Here is a 14,465-nt window from a genome sequence, read left to right as displayed (position 1 = left end):
ATGCCTGGACTAGCCTGGACTGTGATTGTCCTATTTGTGCTTTCCTGTGTGGCGGGGATGACAGGTGCACACCACTGCATCCAGCCATTGGTTGAGATGAAATTTGTGCCTGGACTGGCCTCAAACCACTATCTTCCCGATCTCTGCCTCCCTGTAATTCAGAATTACAGGTCTGAATCATCATGCCTAGCCAAGAAACCATTTTTAACTTTTGTGGGGGGGAGGAGGTGGGGGAGAATTGGGATTTGAACTCAAGGCTTCACACTTGCAATGCAGGCACTCAACAGCTTGAGCCACACCTCCATTCCATTTTATTCTGGTTATTTTTGAAGATGGGGTCATGAGAACTATTTGCCTGGGCTGGCCTTGAACTGTGATCCTCCCAATGTCAGCCTCCCAAGTAACCAGGATTACAGGCATGAGCCACCAGTGCCTAACTAAGAATTCTTTTGTAATTGAGAAATAACATACCACAAAATTTGCCTTATTAGTATACAATTCAGTGGATTTGAATTTTTTTTAGTATACAATTCAGTATATTTAGAGATGTACAACCATTCCCATTGTCTAGTTTCAGAACATTTTCACCATCCCAATAAGGCATGCCTTACCCATTAGCAGTCCCTCCCAGTTCCCTGTTTATTAGCCCCTGGAAATCACTAATCTAATTTCTTTCTGTGGAGTCTTGCCTATTTTAGACACTATATAGAATGGAATCGGGACTGGAGGTGTATGTAACTGTGTGGTACAGAACTTGTCTAGCATGCATGAAGCCCAGAGTTCCATCCCTAGCAGAGCAGAAAGAAAGGCACAAATACATACATACATAAATACAAATAAAAACAGAATCATACAGTACATAACCTGTTGTGTCTGGCTTCATTCACTTAGTATAATGTATTCATGGCTCAGACATGTTATAGCACGTATCAGTACTTCTTTCTTTTTGTGGTTGAATAATATCCCTTGTATGGTGTAGTGAATTCTTATAATATTGTGTTGCCCTGTCAACCATTTTGAATACTGTACAAGATTAACTTTGTCATGCCAGCAGCAGGGCTCAGTCATCCTTGACACAGTTTCCAGTTCTACAGCACACCTAAATGACTCAAGCTGGTGGCTAGCAATAAGAACTTAGCTGCATCTCTTCCACCTAGCAGAATGGGATTCCCATTTTCTGCTGCTTTAAATGGACCATTTAGGCATTTGTGCTCAAACATAGTGACCCACACTCAGATGGGAGTGTAATTGAATGGTAGCAGGCTTACCTAGCATGCATAAGTCCCTGGGATTGATCCCCAACACAGCAAAAACGTGACACACACTCTATTCTCTTGTATATATTGTGTCTCACTTTCTGTGTGTGTCTGCCTTTCTCTCTATGTCTCTGATTCTTCATTTGTGCCTCATATGACCCCTGGGACAGAGAACTACCCTCCCAATTTATAAGGCCCTCCCTGCCCAGGATCTGTAAGTGAAAATCTTTGAACTTGTTTCCTGTTGTAGTAGTGTGTTGAACTTCTGCCTTCCAGCTGAAGAACTAGGGGCTGTGCCAGGTCGGGTCATCCCTGGGATGCCAGGGAGAACAAAGGGTGGCCTCCAGCACCAGAACAATGCCCCAGCAGGCATAAATTGGACATGGGTCAGACAAGAGTCACAAGAGCGTCAGCCAGTATAAACAAGTTATCTAATTTTTTGACATATGATTGTTCACCATATTCCCTTATAATTCTTTTTTATTTCTGTAAGGTTGGTAGTGATGTCCTGTGTTGCTTTTCATCACTGTGACAAATACCTGAGGAAAATGATTTAAAAGGAGGAAGGATTTATTTTCACTCATGGTTTCAAAAGTTTTAGTTCATATTGATACAGAAAATTCCAGCCCCTCAATAGTATATGACTCTGTGAAAACAATATGACCATAATTATTTGTAAAATTCCTAAATGGTATTACATTCAAACCCTTTGTTTTAGAAACTGATCTCTGAATGTAAGTACCATGAGCTTCACAGTTTTTGAGCAGAGTCTTGCTATGTATCTGAGGCTTTCTTCAAACTCACTCTATTGCCTATGTTAGCCTCAAACTCATGAGTCTCCTATCTCAACTACCCTAGTCCTGAAGTAGGAGGCAAGGGATACCAGGTCCAGATATTTTCTTTCTTCTTGATTCATCTTAATGTTTTCCTGGTTAACTGGCTTCATAATGTATGCTTCTTTCCTAATTCTCATTTTTAAATACCATTTTCATAGCTTTTGTGATTGTGATAATGCAGAATATTTTATCCAACACCAGAGTATACATCCTTCAAGATGACGTGCCATATTCCCCAACTCAGAACCAAGACCATGTTCCTACCTAAAATACACTAATGTAATGGAATTAATATCACGTAAAGCATGATTTCAAGTCATGTTGCAATAGAACTGGAAATCAATAGAAGAACCACAACTGGAAAAACTCCCAGAGTCAATTAAATTATAAAATTCAAATGACAGATGTATGACAGGAAAGTGAGAAGTCATTTAAGTATTTCATAGTATATGAAAATAAAAGGTTTTGGGTTTAAAAAAAAAAAAGTTTTAGTTCATGGTTGCTTGGCCCGCATCTCTGTGGGCCTGCAGTGAGGTGGATCATCATGGCAGAGAGGGTGTAATGGTTCAGAGATGCTCACCTCATGGTGACCAGGAAGGGGGAGGGCAAGTGTCCAGGCACAAAGTGTATATTTCCAGGGATCACTTCCAGTGACCTACTTCTTCCACCTAGGCCCCACCTAATTCCACCTCCTCCAAATAATGCCATCAAATTCTGAATCCATGAATAGATTAATCCACTGATGAAGTTAGAGTCCTCATGAGCCAATCACTTACCCTAAGCCCAACCTCTTAACACTGCTGCATTGGGAACACATGAGGCTTTTGGGGGGACAATTCATAACCGAGTCATAACATTCTGTGGCAGGAAGGCAGGGAGGGGGAAGAGAGATTAATGAGTGCTACATTGGAACAAAGAAAAACCGGAGTTGGGGAATGTTTCCTGGAGACCAGAGTCAACTCACCCCAGAGGTTAGAGCAGCCAATGAAATGACATATGATTATGTATGGGGCAAGCTACACCCCCCCCTTCCCCAATTTCCATAACCTGCTCTAAATGGTACATAAGGAAAGCCCCTTTTGTTCTCGGAGCTCAGCCTTTGGACATGAGTCCACTGAGTCTCTGCCAACTTGCTTAATAAACTTGCTTCCCAAAAGCTTTGGTGCCCTATCAGTCTCTGTCTGAGCCCTCATCTAACAATTCCACCCCGGCCTTCAAAAGATTCATGTCCATCTCAAAATGCAAAATGCATTCAGTATATCTCCAAGAGTTCCCAAAGTCTCAATAGTTCTGGCATTTAAAAAAAAAACCAACTTTAAGTTCAAAGTCTCCTTTGAGACTTAAGGTAAACTCTTGGCTGTGAGCCCCTATAAAATATAAAAGAAAAGAAAAATACATACTTTCCCTATACAGTGGTGAGGCAGGCACAGGGTAAGCATTCTTATTCAAAAGGGAAAAATGGGAGTATAGAAAGGACAGAGAGAACCAAATCCAGTATTTTCATGTCCAGCATCTAAGGCATATGGTGACTCCCAAGGTCTTGGACCACCCTGCTCCTACAGCTCACTTAGCCTCTCTTTTGGGCTGGTTCTGCTTGCTGTCTGTAGTTTTCCTTAGCATACATTCCTCATTCCTTGTATCTCCACTTTTCTGGGGTCTCCATTGCAACTTCTGCTTTAATCTCACAACATCATCCTCTCAGGGGCTGTCCACAGGTACTTAGACCCTGCTATACATTGCCTGGTCTTCCAGCATTTCTTTTGAAACCTGGATGGAAGCCTTGTTTCTGGAAGCTTTGTTTCTGGAAGCCTTGTTTGTGGAAGCCTCCATGACTCCACAATTCTTAGATGTGGGTGATGCCAAAGTCTGCTGCTAGCACAAGCAGTAACCTTACCTAGTTGGATCATGGCTGCAGGGTCCCCTGAGTGCATGGGTGGCTGAACATCGTGAAATGAATGCTGGGGAAAAAACTTCCTCAGCATTCATGTGGGAGCAGAGTGTCTTGGTAGCCCTCTCTTCTCAAGGGAAAGTCTTTAAATGAGTTTGTACTTTTACACCCTGGAGCCTGCAATAGTCTTGCTGATTTCTGAGATGCTCTCAAGGCACCATTTTATTGTCCTGGTGCAAAGTACTCGATTCCTTTTTAATGGCACTAATATCTTTTTATTATTATTATTATTATTCATATGTGCATACAATGCTTGGGTCATTTCTCCCCCCTGCCCCCACCCCCTCCCTTACCACCCATTCCGCCCCCTCCCTCTTCCCCCCACCCCCTCGATACCCGGCAGAAACTATTTTGCCCTTATCTCTAATTTTGTTGAAGAGAGAGTATAAGCAATAATAGGAAGGAACAAGGGTTTTTGCTGGTTGAGATAAGGATAGCTATACAGGGAGTTGACTTGCATTGATTTCCTGTGCATGTGTGTTACCTTCAAGGTTAATTCTTTTTGATCTAACCTTTTCTCTAGTTCCTGGTCCCCTTCTCCTATTGGCCTCAGTTGCTTTTAAGGTATCTGCTTTAGTTTCTCTGTGTTAAGGGCAACAAATGCTAGCTAATTTTTTAGGTGTCTTACCTATCCTCACACCTCTCTTGTGTGCTCTTGCTTTATCATATGATCAAAGTCCAATCCCCTTGTTGTTTTTGCCCTTGATCTAATGTCCGCACATGAGGGAGAACATATGATTTTTGGTCTTTTGGGCCAGGCTAACCTCACTCAGAATGATGTTCTCCAATTCCATCCATTTACCAGCAAATGATAACATTTTGTTCTTCTTCATGGCTGCATAAAATTCCATTGTGTATAGATACCACATTTTCTTGATCCATTCGTTAGTAGTGGGGCATCTTGGCTGTTTCCATAACTTGGCTATTGTGAATAGTGCCGCAATAAACATGGGTGTGCAGGTGCCTCTGGAGTAACCTGTGTCACAGTCTTTTGGGTATATCCCCAAGAGTGGGATTGCTGGATCAAATGGTAGATCTATGTTTAGCTTTTTAAGTAGCCTCCAAATGTTTTTCCAGAGTGGTTGTACTAGTTTACATTCCCACCAACAGTGTAAGAGGGTTCCTTTTTCCCCCCGCATCCTCGCCAACACCTGTTGTTGGTGGTGTTGCTAATGATGGCTATTCTAACAGGGGTGAGGTGGAATCTTAGTGTGGTTTTAATTTGCATTTCCTTTATTGCTAGAGATGGTGAGCATTTTTTCATGTGTTTTTTGGCCTTAATGGCACTAATATCTTTAGAAAACATACCTTCCTTAGCCCCACCTTTACCTGGGTTTTACTGACCAAACTGAAAGTTTCTCAAATCTTTATTTCATATCTTTTGCTCCCAATTCTCACTATAAACCTTACTAAAAGCAATCAACAAGAGGCATGCAACAGCCTGAGAGCTAGACTTCCTTAAAAGTTTCTCTGCCAGATTAATCAGTACATAACCTTTAAACTCAGTCTCCCACATAGTCTCAGGATATGGACAAAATGTAGACAAATTTTTTGACACAAAGGAACATGAATGGTATCTAGTCCAATTTCAGATAGTCTTTGATCCCATCTGAAACCTCAAGAGCATATCTTTACTGTCTTCATTCCCTCTGGCATTCTGATCTTCTGAGCTCCCACCAGAATTGCCCATTAAGCTCTGCTTGCAGCATTCTAGGGCCTCTTTAGCCTGCATCTCTAAAATATTAAATTTTAAAAATTTTAAATTCCTCCTGCAAACAAGTTCCAAAGGATTTTTTGTAGTACTGGGAGGATCATGTTTTCTTCCATTCAGAGACTACTCTTGCCTTTTGATTGGTGTGTTTCCAGAACTGCCAGAAAAGTTCAGATAATGACAGTTCTGTTGAGATGGAACTTTTGAGGGTATCTAAACCTCTTGTGCTCCCACCAGCTCCTAGGTTGCTGGTTTTCACAGTTACTTTTAGTATGTGACTGTTGAATTTCAAGGCTTCCATGGAACTGGGAAGAGGAAGACATCATGTGGCAAATTAGAACAGCATAAAGCTTCCTGTGGCTGATCCTCAGCTTGATTCTCTTAAGTAGCATCCCTTTGCTTACTTTCCAGAGTTCTGAAAAATTGATTTTAACAATTTTTGTCAGTGTTCTGACGTTTCTCATGGAAAAGCAGATTTCCAGAGGTCCTTCCTCCACCATTCCTGCTGAGGTCACTCTTCCAAGTCTGCTTTTATGTCTGTCTATGAAAAGAACTCTGTCAAATATTTATTTTTTTATGAAGTTCAAAAGTGTGCATTTTTGTGTGTATATGGATTCCTATACTGGAAAAATTAAAAATGGAAATAGCTTGACAGGCAGGTACATTTAAGGAGATATACAGAAATAGAGAAAAAAGAATATAATATGATAATAGACTATATAATATATAATTCAGAAATATAAGGTGCAATTTTCAACAATAGGGCAAAACAACCCAGATTTATTTCCATACTTTATAGAACTCAACAAATTAATGCACCCAACCTCCAAACTCCATGAACATTTTTCTCCTAGCACCTGGAGATAGATCTTCCTATGTTACTATAATAACTTTCTGTTACTACCATAACAAGTTATCACAAATTCAGTGGCTTAAAATAACCCCATTTATTCCCTAGTACTTCTGGATGTCTGAAGTCTAAGCAGGCTCAGTGCTTTTTCTGTTCTAAGTCTCACAAAGCTGATATTATATTGTCAGCCAGGCTGCATTTCTCCAGAGATTCTGGGGAAGACTCCTTTTCCAATGAGTTCAGTGGTTGAGTACTTGCCTAGGCTGTGCAAGGCTCTAGGTTCTATCCCCAGCACTGCAAAATAACCAATAATACTAATAATAATGATTTCTCTTCCAAGTCCATTGAAATTGTTGGTAGAATTCAGTTCCTTGCAGTTGTAGGACTGAAGTTCTTGGTTCTTTACTGGCTAATTTCTGTTCTTGTAATCTCTTCCTGTATTTCTTGGCTGGTGGCCCCCTTTTTGTCATCTTCAAAGCCAGCATCAATGCATCAACTCCTTCTCATGCTTTAAGTTCCTCTGACTTCCCCTCTTTTGCCACCAACCATAAAAACTCCATTTTAAATGTCTCTCGTGATTAAGTTAGAGAGACTGGGATTAACTGTTATGTAACATAATTTAGGAGAGAGATACCATATTCTCAGGATCTGAGATTAAGGCATAGACTCTTCAGAGAGCTATTTTTAGAACTCTGCCTTTCACAGGTACCTAAATGAAAGCTACTTTGCAAAATTAATGACCTAACTGAAAATTTGAAGACACACAGAAATTTTTTTCTCCTTACTTTTACAATAGAGATTTGCAACATGTAAAAAATGGAAGGAATAGTATAATATACATAGATATTTACTGACTAGATTCAAGAGTTATTAAATTTTGGTGCATTAATTATATATATATATATACATGCTGAACCTTTTGAAAATGAAAAATATCATGACATCATATCCCTGAATAGTTCGATATGCATCTTGCAAGATTAAAGATGTTTTCTTACTTTCCTGTCAATACTGGGATTTGAACTCAGGGCCTCATGCTTCCTAGCAAGTGATCTACCTCTTGCACAACACCCCCTAGCCCTTTATCCTTTAGTTTATTTTTCAGATAGGGTCTTGCATTTCTCCCAGGCTGCCTTTGGCAGCAATCCTCCTACCTCTGCCTCCTTAATAGCTGGAATTACAAGCATGTACCACCATGCCCAGCTTGTTTTTGAGATAGGGTCTTGCTAACACTTTTGTCTGGGCTGGCCTCTAACCACAGTCCTCCTATTGCCACCTCCCAAGTAACTGGGATTACAGGCATGCACCATCACATGCAGCCCTAAGAACATTTTCTTATATAATCACAATGCTATTATTGTTTCTAAGAAACTTAATTCTAATTTTCTATAGCATCTACTGAATTGTCCATATTCAAAATTCCTCAGTTGTCCAAAAAATATTTTTAAAACTTCTTTCTTAAAAATGACTTGTCTATTAAATGTATTTGTCATGATGTCTCTTTTATGTCCTTTAACATAAAACTTGTTTGTTTTGTGTGTCATACACTTTGCAGAGACCAGATCGATTTGTAGTCTTGAAGACTGTCCCTCATGCTGGATTTGACTATTTCCTTGTGATTTAACTTGTTCTCCTGGCCCCTGCATTCCATTTACAGTAAGCCCTCCATATCTTCAGCTCCTGCATCCTTAGATTCAACTAACTATAGATCAAAAATATTTTTTAAAATTGTATCTGCAGCAAACATGTACAGACTTTTTTGTCATTATTCCCTAAACGATACAGAATAACAGCTATTGACCTAGCATTTGCATTGGATTAAGTATTATAAGTAATCTGAGGGTGATTTAAAGTATACAGAAGGGTATGCTTAGGTTCTGTGCAAATACTGTGCCATTTTATGTAGGGGACCTGAGCATCCAAGGATTTTGGTATCCGCAGGATGTCCTGGAACCAATCCTTTGTGGATACTAAGGGAAGACAATAATAGGTTGAAGGGCAATATTTCAAGGGTTATGCTGTTGACATCAGAGCGTCACACATAATGTCAGACAGTTCCACTCTTAAGGCTGTTGCGTTTAATCCTTCCATTAAGGTGACTGGACTTCACTGCAGAGGTGTAATTTTCCCCTTTATAATGAGCAAATTATCTATGGGAGACAACTTGACAACATGCAACTATGCTGTTCCCTAGCAGCCAAACACCTAATGGTTTTACCATCTATAGGTAATCCCTGCCTGAATCAATCATGTTCTAGGCTTTGCACAACGACAGAATGATTTTTTCTTCTTTTTTGGTGGTGCTGGGACTCAAACTCAGTGCCTTGCACATGCTAAGCAAGCACTCTACCTCTGAGCTATACCTCTGACTGCAATAGAATGATTTTCTACTTGTATCATTCTTCTGCATTTGTTAGTTGTAATTCTCATCAAGAGTAGGGAAAATGCTTCTTTCTTTCTCTTACAAATTTTCAGGGGAAAAGTTGATGTACAAGTCATGTTCAGTGGTGGCAGATGGTTTTTCTTTTTTATTATGGCTATAAACTTGAGTTTTTATTCGATGTTTTGTAATCCATTACATTGATCATCACCATCACTAGTATTTCATGCTCCAATTGCCCCATTTTGGTTAGTGGAGCCCATTCCATGCGATGCCAATGTCTTTTTAAGATGATTCCATTAATCTTGGATTGTTTCTTCTTCATGGTGCTTTCTGACATGAGACAGTCAAGTTTACCTTGAACTGTTCTCTTTTGCTTTTCCCCTTTGACAGTACTGGAGCTTGAACTCAGAGCTTCATGCTTGCAAGAGTGGCCCTTCCACTTGAGCCACTCTGCCAGCCTTGAAATTTTCTTGTGCTAAATCTGGAATCAGCTCTGTCTCAGAAGCCCTGGTTCCTTTTAGTGAGGAACAGTATTCAGAAAAAAATATATAGGTGCTAAATGTTCTAACTACTGCTGGGAGCCAGGGAATGGATTCTAGATCCTTTTAGTATAAAACCAGGAGCTAGTAAACTGTGGCCTTTATGCCCAATTCATTCTACTGTTTATTTTGTAAATAAAGTGTATTGCCACACAGTGACACTCATTTGCTTACAGCTTGTCTATGCAATGACAGCAAAGGTGAGTAGTTGCAACAGTATAGTATGGCCTGCTAAACTTAAATTATTTACTATTTGGCCACTTACAGAAAAAGTTTGCTAACACCTGGTATAAATATCTATGAATTATATTTTGTAATAATAATATTCTGTGTTTATGTTTTCAATTCAAATTTGACCTCAAGTGTTTTCCTAACTTCTTAGATTTTTCTATTTGTATCTTTATTTTCTTTCTCTTTTTTCTCCCTTCTTGAATCTGAAGCCTTCAGTCCAACACCCTCTGAGGAACAGAATCTTCTACCAGTCACATTAATGAGCTCAGAAGCAAGCAGTTCCTTCAAATCCAGTGAGTCTCTTCCTCCCTTTCTCTCTTTTCTCTTTTCTTTCTTTCTTTCTTTCTTTCTTTCTCTCTCTCTTTCTCTCTTTCTTTCTTTCCTCCCTCCCTCCTTCCTTTCTCTCTTTCTTTCTTTCTCTCGTTCTTTCTTTCTGAAGTCTACCTATGTCACCTAGCTGGCTTCAAACTTGAAATCCTCCAGCCTTAGCCTCCTGTGTATCTCCATGTTCTTAACTGAAAGTCTTAATTTGTAATAATATGAACATAGTTACACATTTTGCTCTACTATATAATACATAAAAACTGTTTCAAAATAACATCGATATTATTTCTAATGATAAGATTACTGTGGAAGTTGTAAGTTTTTTATAATTTCTTACGTCTTTATAATATATCTAACTAAGAATATACAGTTAGAGTATGGTACCCATGTCTTTTCTCTGTGTGTAATATTACTGATTTGATATGCAGTTAGCTTCATTTGCTTCACTATAATTTTTGAAGTTGCTTTATATTCTTTTTTATATTAATATTAGATGAAAATATGCAAGACATAATCCTAGTGGTGGATTTTAACAGGTCTATTAGAGACTAAGACTGCAGAATACAAGTAAGAATATGCGAGAATTGGAAAATACAATTAGTAAACTTGAGAAAATACCCAGTTCATTTTATAAAGTTAATATAATCTTGATATCAATAACAAAAAAGGAGCATACAGGAAAAGGAAAGTATAGGCCAATCACTGTTAAAAGCACAGGTACACAAATCCAAAATAAGAAAGAAAATTAGCAAACAAAATCCAGTAGTATGTGCATAGATAAATGGATAGACAGATACATCTAGAGGCAGTGTGACATTGAACTTGAGACAGTCATTTCTGAAGCCCAAATGCCTATTTCTTGCTATCTGTATAAATGTGGGCAAGTCATTTAACTATTTTAGTACCTCACTCATAGGTTTGTTATGAAGCATCAATCAGCTAATGTATGTTTACAGCTAGTATTATTTTGTTGTTTTTATTATTGAAAGATACCCTATTCATATAGTGGCCATGGCTTATAGTTCCTAATCAGAGATAGCCAAACTCAAGGTTGAGGATATAATCCTTCAGATGGTAAAGACTACCTAAGACTTCTGACACAAAAACAGTGGAAATAGTCCCACAAGACTTACCTCTCTTCAGACCCCAACTGCAAATTTGGGGACCCCCAGAGACATTCTCACTTCAGAGAAACTGGCTACAAATTCTGAGGTCCCCATAGACTGTCTCAGATTCAACAACTTGTTAGAATGACTCCTAAAACTCTAAATAAGTGGAAGTACTCTGCTTAGGATTAAGTGGTACTATTATGAAAAGATAGACATTAGAACTAGCCAAAGGAAAGGAGATATAGGGTGAAATTTGGGAGGATCCCAAACACAGAGCTTCTGTCACCCTCAGGGATGACATCCAGCATTGATGTGTGATAATACTCAAAGAATACTGCCAACCAGGGAAACTCACTTGAGCCTTTGGTGTCGAGAGTATTTATTGAAACTCCGTCACATAACTGCCCATGTGACTGACAGCTAGCCTCCAGCCTTTTGAAGAGGTCAGACTAATATGTTTAGTCTCTGGGTCAGAACTAATATGGCATGGCTCAAAGCCCAATCATAAATCATACAGTTAGACTGTCCCACAGCCAAAGCCCTAGGCAAACAAAGACACTTCTACCGGGCAGGATGTTCCAGAGGCTTAGAGAGCACGCTTCAGTAGCTGAGGCTTGAGGCTAAAAGTAGACCTCTCTCATGGTTTGGATACAAAGTACCCCCTAAAAGGCTAATGGACTGAAGGCTTGGTCCCTGCTGCAAGCAGTGTTCAGGGGTGGAATTTTAGGAAGTGACTGGATGGATTAATCTTTGCATGGGTTCATAATATGATGGCATTACTGGGAGTGGTGAAAAGAAGGAGGTAGGGCCTAGTTAGAGGAAGGAGGTCACTGGGGGCATGCCTTTGAAGGGCACAGCTTGTCCCCAGCCCCTTTCTGTTATCTTCTCTGCTTCTCTGACACCACGAAGTGAGCAGTCTCTCCCTACCACCATGATGTCCTGCTTTACCTCAGACCAGGCGACCATGGACTGAAACCTCTGAAACCATGAGCCAAAATAAATCCTTCCTTCTTTAAATAGTTTCTCTCAGGTACTTGTCACTGGATGAGAGTCTGACTAATACAGCCTCTCTCTTGGTAAAGTTAGTTCTCTGCTACACAGCTCTCAAATCTTTTTCACTTTTGGTTCCTCATCCAAACCTCCTTTGGTTGACGAGTTTAATAATGGCCCCATGAATCTCTCTCCAGCCTAGCCATAACCTGTAGCCATGAGTTGTTGCCATTCCTTTCATCAAAAGGTAATACCTGTTTCTCTACCTCTTCGAACTTGAGTTAGCCGTGTGACTTGTTTGACCAATAAAAGGTATTGGAAGTGGCACTGTGCGACCTCTGAGGCTAAACCTTAACAGACTACTCATCTTCCACTTTCTATCTCTTAAAACCTCGAGACCGCCATGCTGAAAAGAAGCTCTTTCAGCTCCTGGAGGAGGAAAGGCCACGTGAAGGAGAACCAAGGCCCTTGACATTCTTGTCGGGGGATTGGGGGGAACTGGAATTTGAACTCTAGGCTTCGCATTTGCAAAGCAAGCACTCTACTGCTTGAGCCACACCTGCAGTCATTTTGCTCTGGTATTTTGGAGATGAGGTCTCTGTATTTACCCGGGCTGGCCTTGAATCTCAATCCTCCTGATCTCAGCTTCCCTAGTAGCTAGGATTATAGGTGTGAGCCACGAGCACCCAGCCTAGTCCCAATTGAACTCCCAACTGACTGTAATCACATGAATGTGCCCAAAAAAACCCAGCAGAACCACTCTGCCAACCTATAGTATCAGTATTGTTTTAAGCTTCCAAGTATCAGGGCAATTTGTCACACAGCAACAAATAACTGGTATACCTTGTAAAGAAGTGGTACGGGAAAATGGGTTCCTTCCAACTCTACAAGCTATAAAATCAAAGTTGTTTCAAACTTTTAATTACAAGGAAGAGCCCTGAGTAGAACACCATTGGACATAATACTTAGTGTGCCTTGTGAAAACTTCCTTGGTCAAGGTGCATGTATATTTTCTAGAGCTCTTTCTGTGTAGTTCCGATTAGATTTCCAAATAATTATATTGAATTATGTTCTCACCAGAAGTGTATGAAGGACATGAGAGGTTTTGTTTGTTTTTTTTTTTTAAAGCAGGCATGACTTTAAATGTCAGAGAAATGATGAAAACTACCCAGAGTACAAGAGTGATAAGACCCCACTTTCCCAAATCTGCTTCACCCACTTTAAGGGCAGCACTGATGACACCAGGAGGCTGAACAGGTGGAAGTCTTCAGCTGAGTACTCAATCCAGTGCCCTGTGTCCAGAAGGCAAGGTAGTATAGTGGTTAGGTGAGAAGGTTCTGGAGTCAGGTTGCCTGAATTCAAATCCTGGCTCTGTCCTGTAGAAAGCATGATCTACTTCAAACATGATCTACTTCAAGCTTCTTAACCTCTCTATGCCTCAATTTGCTAATCTCTAAAATAGTAATAATGTTAGTGCCTGCCTCATATGAGTCATGAGGATTCAATGAAATAACACATGTCCATCACTCAAAACAGTTTGTGACACTCTGTGAGTGTTAGTTATCATTGCTATTCACTACATTGTTTCTGATCTTGTCACCACATAGGCAGGCCTTTACTAGTGAGGACCATCTCCCCCCTCTTTCCTGGGGATAAGGCAACAACGTCAGTGGAGAGAAAGGGAAACTTAAGACCCCTTGCTGATACAGAAGGTCAGAGCTGAAAGAGTGCAGACATAGACTGCACCTTCTGTTCTCTCCTTGAGCCAGAATGACACATTGGCAGTACACTCTCAGGGCTCAGGGTGGAATTGGGGGTAGGGCTGAGTTTTGGCTTCAATTACTCAGAAAAGGGAAATCTGATAAGGCAGATTGCTCTATGGGCTCCTGCTACAGCCTCGTGGTCTTTTCCTTCTTCGGTTAGACAGCAGTATTTCCTTTCTATCACATGGCTGGGAGATACCAACACCACAAGATTGCTTCTGTTTTCCTCCCTCAGCCTTCACATCAAACTCTTAGTATTGCAGTGACCAGCTCTTAGGGTCTCAAAAAAGTTATAAATTCTCTGTACTCCACAGGAATCTTTTGGCTACAGATTATAGAAAGCCAACTACAGTCATTTATGCAAAAGAGGACTCAGTGAAAAGGACAATGTGGTGCCTCCCAGAATCAAGAGATTTGTTAAGGAAAAAAGACAAAAAACAAAAAAACAGGAGTTATAGAAGCAAAATCAGGACAGCTCCAGGGACTTCACAGATCGGAGTGAAGCTCCTCAGAACAAGTAGGCTC

This window comes from Castor canadensis, chromosome X (genome assembly GCF_047511655.1).
Source record: "Castor canadensis chromosome X, mCasCan1.hap1v2, whole genome shotgun sequence".
Taxonomy (NCBI): domain Eukaryota; kingdom Metazoa; phylum Chordata; class Mammalia; order Rodentia; family Castoridae; genus Castor; species Castor canadensis.
This window is presented reverse-complemented; position numbering follows the sequence as displayed.